The following is an 8,913-nucleotide window of genomic DNA, read 5'->3' as shown; positions in this document are numbered from 1 at the left end:
AGCAATATTTGATTTTGTTGATCAAACTTGTCATCTCAGAAAAATCTTTCACCTTAACAACAGTAGCATCTTAACCTGCTACTTCTTCCTCCTGCCTCTGGACATCCTTATCTCTTTCACTGGGCACTCTCACTTTGCCCTCTGCCAAGAGATGTGTATTTCTCAGAAGCTCTCTTCTGCCCTTGATAGATGGTCTCATCTACTCTTGTGATTCCAGCCACCATATATATCACAGATCTTGACCTAAAACGTACATCTCTCTCTCCTGAGTCTCTTACAAACTTAACTAATTGCCAACTGAACAACTCTGCCCAAATATAACATGGGCACTTAAAATTAATTATGTGATGTTACTGAACGATTAATTTTACCTTCAATACTTACTTCCACTATTCATCTCTCTACATCATTTAGACCACCACTATTTGTACACTTGTCCAAGTTGGATACTGGGGGAACACTGAAGACTCTGGACTCTGACAACCCTCAGAATGGGAGAAAATAGTTGCAAACGAAGCAACTGACAAGGGATTCATCTCCAAAAAATATAAACATAAATAAATTTGTAAACTAGATAAGCAACTCATGCAGATCAATATCAAAAAAAAACAAATACCGTATAATATCACTTATATGTGGAACCTAGAAATATGGTACAGATGAACTTATTCGCAAAGCAGAAATAGAGACCCAGATGTAGAGAAGAAACACATGGATACCAAGGCGGGGGGAAGGGGGGGATCAATTTGGAGATTTGGTTTGACATATATACACCAGTATGTATAAAATAGATAACTAATGATAAACTATGGTACAGCACAGGGAACGCTACTCAATGCTCTCTGGTGACCTAAATGGTTAGAAATATTAAAAAGAGGAAATATATGTATAGGTATAACTGATTCACTTTGCTGTATAGCAGAAACTACCACAACATTGTAAAGCAACTATACTCTAATAAAAATTAATTTAAAGGAATAATAAAACTCTGGACGCTGTATAATCATCCCTCACCTTCACAATTAATTCAGTAACCAAGTACTCTCTAACCTAAATTCCTACTCTCTCTCAATATTGTCTACTTTTATTCAAGCCTCTTGCCACTACTTGGTTCTGAGCTACATTTTCTCTTATTTATGGAACATAAACAGTCTCTTAACTTTTAACAGAATAAATCTTTTAACAGAATAAATATTCATTGAGTACCTACAACACTGGTAAATAAGGACATTGTTCACATGCAGTTTACAATGTAGTAGGGGCAATGAACTATAAAATAGAACTTTACCTCTCATAGGTAACTGGACAGCCAAGTTTTATAAGAACACGTAGAAAGGGAATTTAATCTCTAATGGAAGTCATGAAAAGCCAGAGATTCAATGTTTATTTTGAAACTTGTATGATGAGAGTGCATTAACCAAGGATTGAATGAGTAAAGTATGATACAAATTGATGACATTACCTGGAGAAAGTTCATCAGTAAGAGAAGTCTAACCCTGAAGTCTACTGAGTATTGCTGAAAATTTATGGAAGAAGGAGATGCTAAGTAAGGATAGAGAAAGCAGATGAGGGTGGACTAGTAGGCAAGAGCACAGTGCTTGAAGCCTTTTCCCCAAAATTAAAGAGAAGCTATCAAAGAGCTCTAAGCCGTTGAGTGAAATTTAGGTTGCAATGCAGAGAATAAACAAGACAGAAATAATACTGGAGTCAGGGAAAAAGTGAACTGGGATGTTACATCCGAGTAAGAAATGTAAAAGATATGACAATGGACATAGAGAAGAATGGACATATGTGTGTGTGTGTGTGTGTGTGTGTGTGTATACATATATACACACATATATGTGTGTATATATATGTGTGTGTATATATATATGTATGTGTATATATATATATATATATATATATATATATATATATACACACACATATATATATATATATAGTATAATTATGACGATTCTTAGGGATTGTTCCAGAGTTTAAGGGTGGGGAGAAGAGTAAAGAATGACTCTCAGTTTCTTGCTTGGTTAATTGGGTTAAAACAGTTTGCAATAAAAAAGATTTAGCTTAAGTCATTTAATCATTTTAAGTGCATTCTGAATCCTATACAAATAAGTTTGAGAAATTTAAGAAAATTGTGTTTCCTTAAGTTTTGCATATCTTTTGTTATTCCATGTAAATTCCCTTCTTTTTCATATGATTAAAGAAAAGTTATGAAAAAAATAAGAGAGAAATGAGAGAAAATAAGATCTTATGAAGAATTATGAATGATCTTTATCTGTTTTTGTGCTTACTGTAATTTCTTACTGTTTATCTCTCTATATACATATTCTGAGATATCTTCTCAGACCTGCTGAATCAATCTGTGAGGAGTAAGTTTAACTAATCACTCAGATGAACCTAAAATTGGTTCATCTACAGGAATAACCAACATAAGAGAGTAGTCATGGTAGTCTCAAAATTAGAGAAGACTTCCCAATTATTCCCATTATGTCCAAGAGAGAATATGAGCAGGTACTTCAAGTATCCGAACTTCGTACGATTTGATTCTGCAAAAGCATTTTAAATAGGAAAAATACATAGAAGAAAGGTTAAGACAAAACTTCCCCAGGATAAAATGGATCCCATATTTTCACCAGATGCCTTTACTTAGGAAAAAGAAAGGTTGAAGAATTGTAACAGTATCCAACCTGGAAAACAAAATACAGAAATTTTCACCACTAAGCCTGAGCTCTGTACAACTTTGATTTAGTGCTTTTTCAAGCCTTACACAGCAGTCTCTATTTTTAAAATATTTATAAGTAACCCATTTTGTAGGAAAACACCTAACTTTCATCATAAGAATTATGACACTTTATACTTTTATTCCAGCCTAACTTTTATACTCTATTTTCTACCATTTGGCAACTTATACCCTACGCTCTAGTCAAAAAAATCTCAGTTACAATCACTTAAACATATTGTGTTGGTTCTCAAGTCCAGGATGTTCCTTCTGCCTGGTATGCCCCTGACCTTCTCTCCACGTGGAACATTCCTACTGACATTCAAAACCTAATTCCAAACCCCCTCATTGTTGGCATTCTCTTTAATATCCCCTATTAGCAGGGTTAGTGACTCTAAGTTCTGTTTTACAAAGTTACATTTTTATGATCTATTTATTTAATAGCCTCTCCCTATTTGATTGTAATGAGTTGTTTATGCATCTCTCACACTCTCTTTTGAGTTCCTCTGGCCTTTATTTTTTCTTTTATCTCTTACCCATAAGCACAGTGCTTGCCCCATAGTACGTGCTCAACGTGTTGGCTGAGTGAAAAAAGACACCTTTTAGCTCTCTAATCATTTGTGAAATGTCATTTAAAATGACATCAGATTACCCTTTGTTTCCTAACTTAATTTCTAGTACTATAGAATGTACACTCAGAACACCGTCAGTGGCCTACAGAAACAGTGTTCTCACTGGACTTCATGCACATAGTCAACCCCCTTATAACTTTCTCTGGCATACAACTGCCAGACATGTTATTAAAAGAAAATGATGTACCAACCCCTCACCTATTGGAAAACTTCCAGAAGCTCTCCATTCCTTATTGTATCTTTTCTACTTGATTTTTCAAATACCTCTGTCTTACTTCATCTATTCAGAACTGGCTTTTCTACCTTTGCTTTCATTTTCAATTTCATTCATATCATTATCTGCACTTACCCATAGAACCTAAGCATATTTTAGTTTCTTATGCAAGTTTCCTCACTAGAGGTCAAAGGGGCAAGGACTATTGTGATAAAATATTAAATAAATAGACGATAGGACTTTGTTCTATTGGTCTGGGAAAATTACTACCTGAAACAAAAGAATTCTGGAAACTGAAGGGGTCAGACCAGTCAGCTTTGTTTACTTCAGACTCAAATCAATGTCTTGTCTTTACCTGAGCTCTGGTTACATTTAGAAAAAAGTACTGTAAATACAGTGAATGAGCAAGGCCACTATCTGAGACGTGTCTGGGTCCTTAGTATAGTAACTGAGGGAATGGTAAGCATTGGTCAATGTTTGCTGATTGATGACTCAATAGATCTGGTTAAGCCTCACCGTCAGAATTCCAGATTTTTTAACAAGCTTCTCAGTCTTTTCAACCCAAAGAAAAAACTAAAGAAAACCAGATGACAAGAATTTCAAATTATAAAATATCCCGATTGTCAAATTTAAATAGGGATATCCTGTGCAATGGAGAGGCTGGCTGGTGCCAATTTCACATTTTGTTCTCTAGTGTCTGGACGAAGCCTGCTCTGCCAGTGAGCTGACAGGTCGAGAGCACTCCAGCTTCCACAGACACCCGAGAACTTTCTATTTCTCATGGTGTTCCTACCTTACCTAAGGGAAGGACTATATTCACAATGAAAAGAGTTATGATTCATCACCAGTAGAGAGATTCTTCCACTTTCTGGGTGCCCACGTTAAAAGTCTGGTATAGTCAACACTCCCTCTAACATAGATCATGTATTGAAATGAGAAAACCATCACCTAATATGGCCAGAGAGGTGAAGGGACTTGGCCCAGCTGAGCCCAGGAGACACCACTAATTCAAAACCTCAACCATTAACACAGTGATTGTGATCAAGGAGACTTACAGCACATAAGAGATTCAAAGAGCATATTAATCCACCTCTGGCAACACTGCCAGTTTAAAAGAATGATGAACCTTGTCTCCCACTTGATTCAACCTGGCTATGTATTATACCACTCTAAACGCTAGCAGACTCTATGCTATGGCTTCCATTAGGTAGCACTTAGTATACATGAAAACTTTCTTCAAGAAGTAATTACTTTTGAAACCATAAACATTTCAGTTGGGAAAAGTGAAAAAGAAAGGAGGTGCAAGTAAAGGGAACTAGGAAAAAATAAGAAAATACCCTCAAATATAAACATGTTGATTCAAAAAATAATTTAATGGGGATTTAAATGATACTAGGTGAGCATTTATTCTGTTTCTGCTTTAAATAAAGCATTCTGTTCTATTTGTTAGGTGTTGTACTTGTTTAAGATCTAATGTCTGTTAAAAACCTCTCGAAAGAGATGTATTCATTCTGGTATCCTAAGCACCTATCTGGATGAAAAGCACAAGCAATGGGAAGTCATGGGGCATAAAGGACCTTGCAAAGGCTCTGAAATCCATCTCTTACTTATGGCCTTTGAGACTCAGCCTCCTCCTCTATGTAGTGTTCATAAAACTTAGTGGAGATAGAACACTAGGGACACAGAAGGTCAAAAGAGGTATTTACTACGACTTTCCAAATATCTTCCTTTAGGAAAACAAATATATTTTATTTGCAATGAGGCTTTCTTGTGAATTTTATTCCTCTAAAGAAGAATATTTTTAGTGAACAATTGATTCGTTTGCCTCCCTGTGCTACTTTATTGACAATACTCAGGTAGGGGTGGTTTTCCCTCAAGCAGTTACCTCCATGTGATTTGTATATCAGACCTTCCTAAAAGCATGTTTTCCTGCTCTTTCGTTCCACCCCATCCCAGCTCTACTTCAAATATTGTGATCCTCTATTAAAATGCACAGAACCCTGGGAAAATAAGGAGAAGCAAAATGTTTGTCACTCCCAGCTCTGGTATGCATATATCAGAGGCTAAATTATAACTGATGAAGACAGAAATGGGACCCATATCTGTCTGACTTCAGAAACCAGAAGTGTATCTACTACAAGCTGATGAATGGGAACTCAGATCAAGGCCTAGAGTGGAGAGGAGTCTTCTGATCAGAAGGGGAAAGTAAACAAAGGGCAGCGTTTAATTATTTAATAATAAGTAAGAGAATGACTAGGGTGTTTTTACAGAACAGGATATAATATTGAAATAAAATCCCCCAAAGTGACACAGAAACATAATGCAATCCTCTTAAGCTACAACCCTTCCTAAACCAAACCATACCATTCTCTTCACACATCCTGGAAAGTCAAAAGAAAGGGGATACTGATCTGCATCACACTGGCATTAGAAGCAGATCTAGTTTTAATGAAGTATTACTTCAGGGACTGAAGTTTCCCCCCAAAAAGGGTAAGCTTTTTTCTCAAGAAACATCACTGTGTAATAATCAAGGAGCCAGGGATGGTGGTATTAATTGTTCTAAGTACAGGGATTTGTTTTGCAGAAAGAAGTACCAATCAGAAAGAGAACTGACCAATAATTACTTAACAAAACTGCTTCAGAAGTAGATTTCTAAATCTACTTTTAGACTGATAGTTAGAAAAATCTTACTAAGTTTATTCATTTAGAGGAAATCTGTGCAAGCCTCTGAAACCAAGAGGTATTGTATCAAAAGAGATAAGGTCACTAGACACTTATGTAAGAGCTACTTCTTCCTCAAATGGCCACCATTAAGAGGAGAAACTATTTGCTGTATTTTCTGACTATTACATTACCAAGAAGTAACAATGCACCTTTAGGAAACTAGTATGAAAGAAAAACATAATAAAATTTTTTGCAGGTGACTCTTTGATCTCATAGGTGTGTGTTAATTTTCCAAAGTTGGCACTGGATCCTGCCTTTACAAAATGCTCCTTGAAATATCACATTGAAAATCTTCTCTTTTACTCCTTATTGTAAACACTGTGTATGTTTTTAAGAAGACCAATAAAAAATATGGACTATGGGGCTTCCCTGGTGGCGCAGTGGTTGAGAGTCCGCCTGCTGATGCAGGGGACACGGGTTCGTGCCCCGGTCTGGGAAGATCCCACATGCCACGGAGCAGCTGGGCCTGTGAGCCAGGGCCGCTGAGACTGCGTGTGCAGAGCCTGTGCTCCACAACAGGAGAGGCCACAGTAGTGAGAGGCCCGCGTACCGCAAAAAAAAAAAAAAAAAAAAAAAATATATATATATATATATATATATATATATAGAGAGAGAGAGAGAGAGAGAGAGAGAGAGAGAGACTATGAAATTATTTTTCCAATAGTGAAATTGTGGAGAATACATCTTGCATTTCTACTGTATTCCCGCAAAAAGAGGAAGTTCTTTTCCACAAAGACTCTCATCAATGTTAACTCTGGGAGAGAAGTATTTGTAGTTGTCTCATGCTTTGTGGTGAGAGACTCGCACTTTTTCCCCTGTCTCTATTGTGGGAAACAGGGCACACTTTGGGCTGAGAATTCATGCTGTGGTCGGAAAAGAAAGAAACGAAAAATACCCTCATTAACACTGCTCTTTAACAAGTTCAGCAAATGGGCTTCAGGCATTCTAAACAGCAGCAATTAAAAAATAACTTTAGATTTCATACATTTCTTCCAGTAGGATGAAAAGCTGAGGTATGTTAACTTTAATTTTATGGTTTGCGTGAATACCGAGTTCGATTACTCCCTGTCAAAGCAGAAATCAGCCTCTTACAGGGAGTAAGTGCTAATTAAGCAAAACAGAGTAAGCATGTTATCTGAAGTATATTTGATTCTTTCCTGTGCACTTTGGCTGCACAAGCTCTAACCACAGTTTCCGGAGGGACCATCAGTGCTCCCTAAGAATGCCAATGCAGTGTTCCGTCCAGTTAGTGGGGTGCAGAGACCAGTCAGAATGCTGATGCTTTCCACAAAGGAGATGGGGCTAGGGAGGCAAATGCAATCAGGGAGTATTAGCTCTGTCTTGTGTGCCTGCTACAAAACCGTGTCCTCTCAAGACTGCCCTATCCCTTCTTTGCTTTATACGTGTATGTGTAAGTTTGTATATGTAAGCTTTACAAGTCTCTCCTAAGAGAAAACTGAAAATGCCCAGGAAAAAGACAAAACTGCTTCAACAGAGAAAGGTCTCTCTGTTCCAGTTGAAGAGGATATAGAGTTAATAACAGGAAATATCCATCCCCTGAAACTGTATGAAACATGGATGCTTCCACAATTTACTCAAGGTCTCACTGACCAGGCTATAAGTAATTTTAATTATTATTTCTTATGATTATGGTTGATAAAAAGGCTCAGTGGTATGCTAAAAATCTTTAACACTTGTTGACCTTTTTTCTTGATAGCTTTCCTCCTCCCAGGCTCCAGCCAACAGGAGCAGTAACAGATATCCAGATCTTAAGAGGATAGAAGTATAATGGTGCACTGAATATGGAAAGGAAGAACCAGTAATGGTTCCTATACATTCATAACGCGAATCAGCATCAAACTAAGCTTCCCCAAGAAGAAGCTGACAGCAAATAGTTTCTCCTCTTAATGAATTGAGGAAACAACTTTGAAGTTATCCGTAGCCACCGCTTCTGAAGCAACCAGTAGCTTTGCAACTATTAGTTTACTTGTATTAGATTAATTTATATTAGAGTTTATTTAATGCAATTGCTCACAAATTTTAAACCATTTTGTAGAGTAGTGTTCTCTATCTGTTTAAATGAAATGCTTTCCTAAGCTCAAAATCAGTGTTTTTATGTTGTGTAAATTATGAAATTACTGTGAAATATCTGGTAAACTTGATAGGAAACCCCAGATGTCAGCACTTTGCTGGGCAAGATTTAAAGTGGCCCACACCATTAGCCCTCATCAGGAGCAGTAGCAGTGGGCTAAGTCATAAGGGCACGCCCGTCCATTACACTCACCCAGGATACTGTGAGTGAGAAACAAAGGGCAGTCAGACAGGGACCTCTATGCTCAGATTCCACTGCCAAGAAATGGCCTAAGTCAGCTCTTGTTGTTGAAGAAAATAACCCTTTAGCAATCAGACTGAATCCTATTTTAAGTTTTAGAGGAAGAAGGATACTATTTAAACATTGATGAAATGTGCCTCTCTTTTTTTATCAGCATAGAAATCTATTTGAATTCAAAAGAATATGGTTATATTTAGCATAGTGTAATAATTATCTAAAGCACATATCATCGTTGGCTCTGAAACAGTTCTAAAGATGTCATTCTTTTGAAGTCAAAAAATATGCAGTA

This window comes from Mesoplodon bidens (genome assembly GCF_964165515.1).
Source record: "Mesoplodon bidens genome assembly, contig: HAP1_SCAFFOLD_436, whole genome shotgun sequence".
In the NCBI taxonomy this organism is placed as follows: domain Eukaryota; kingdom Metazoa; phylum Chordata; class Mammalia; order Artiodactyla; family Ziphiidae; genus Mesoplodon; species Mesoplodon bidens.
This window is presented reverse-complemented; position numbering follows the sequence as displayed.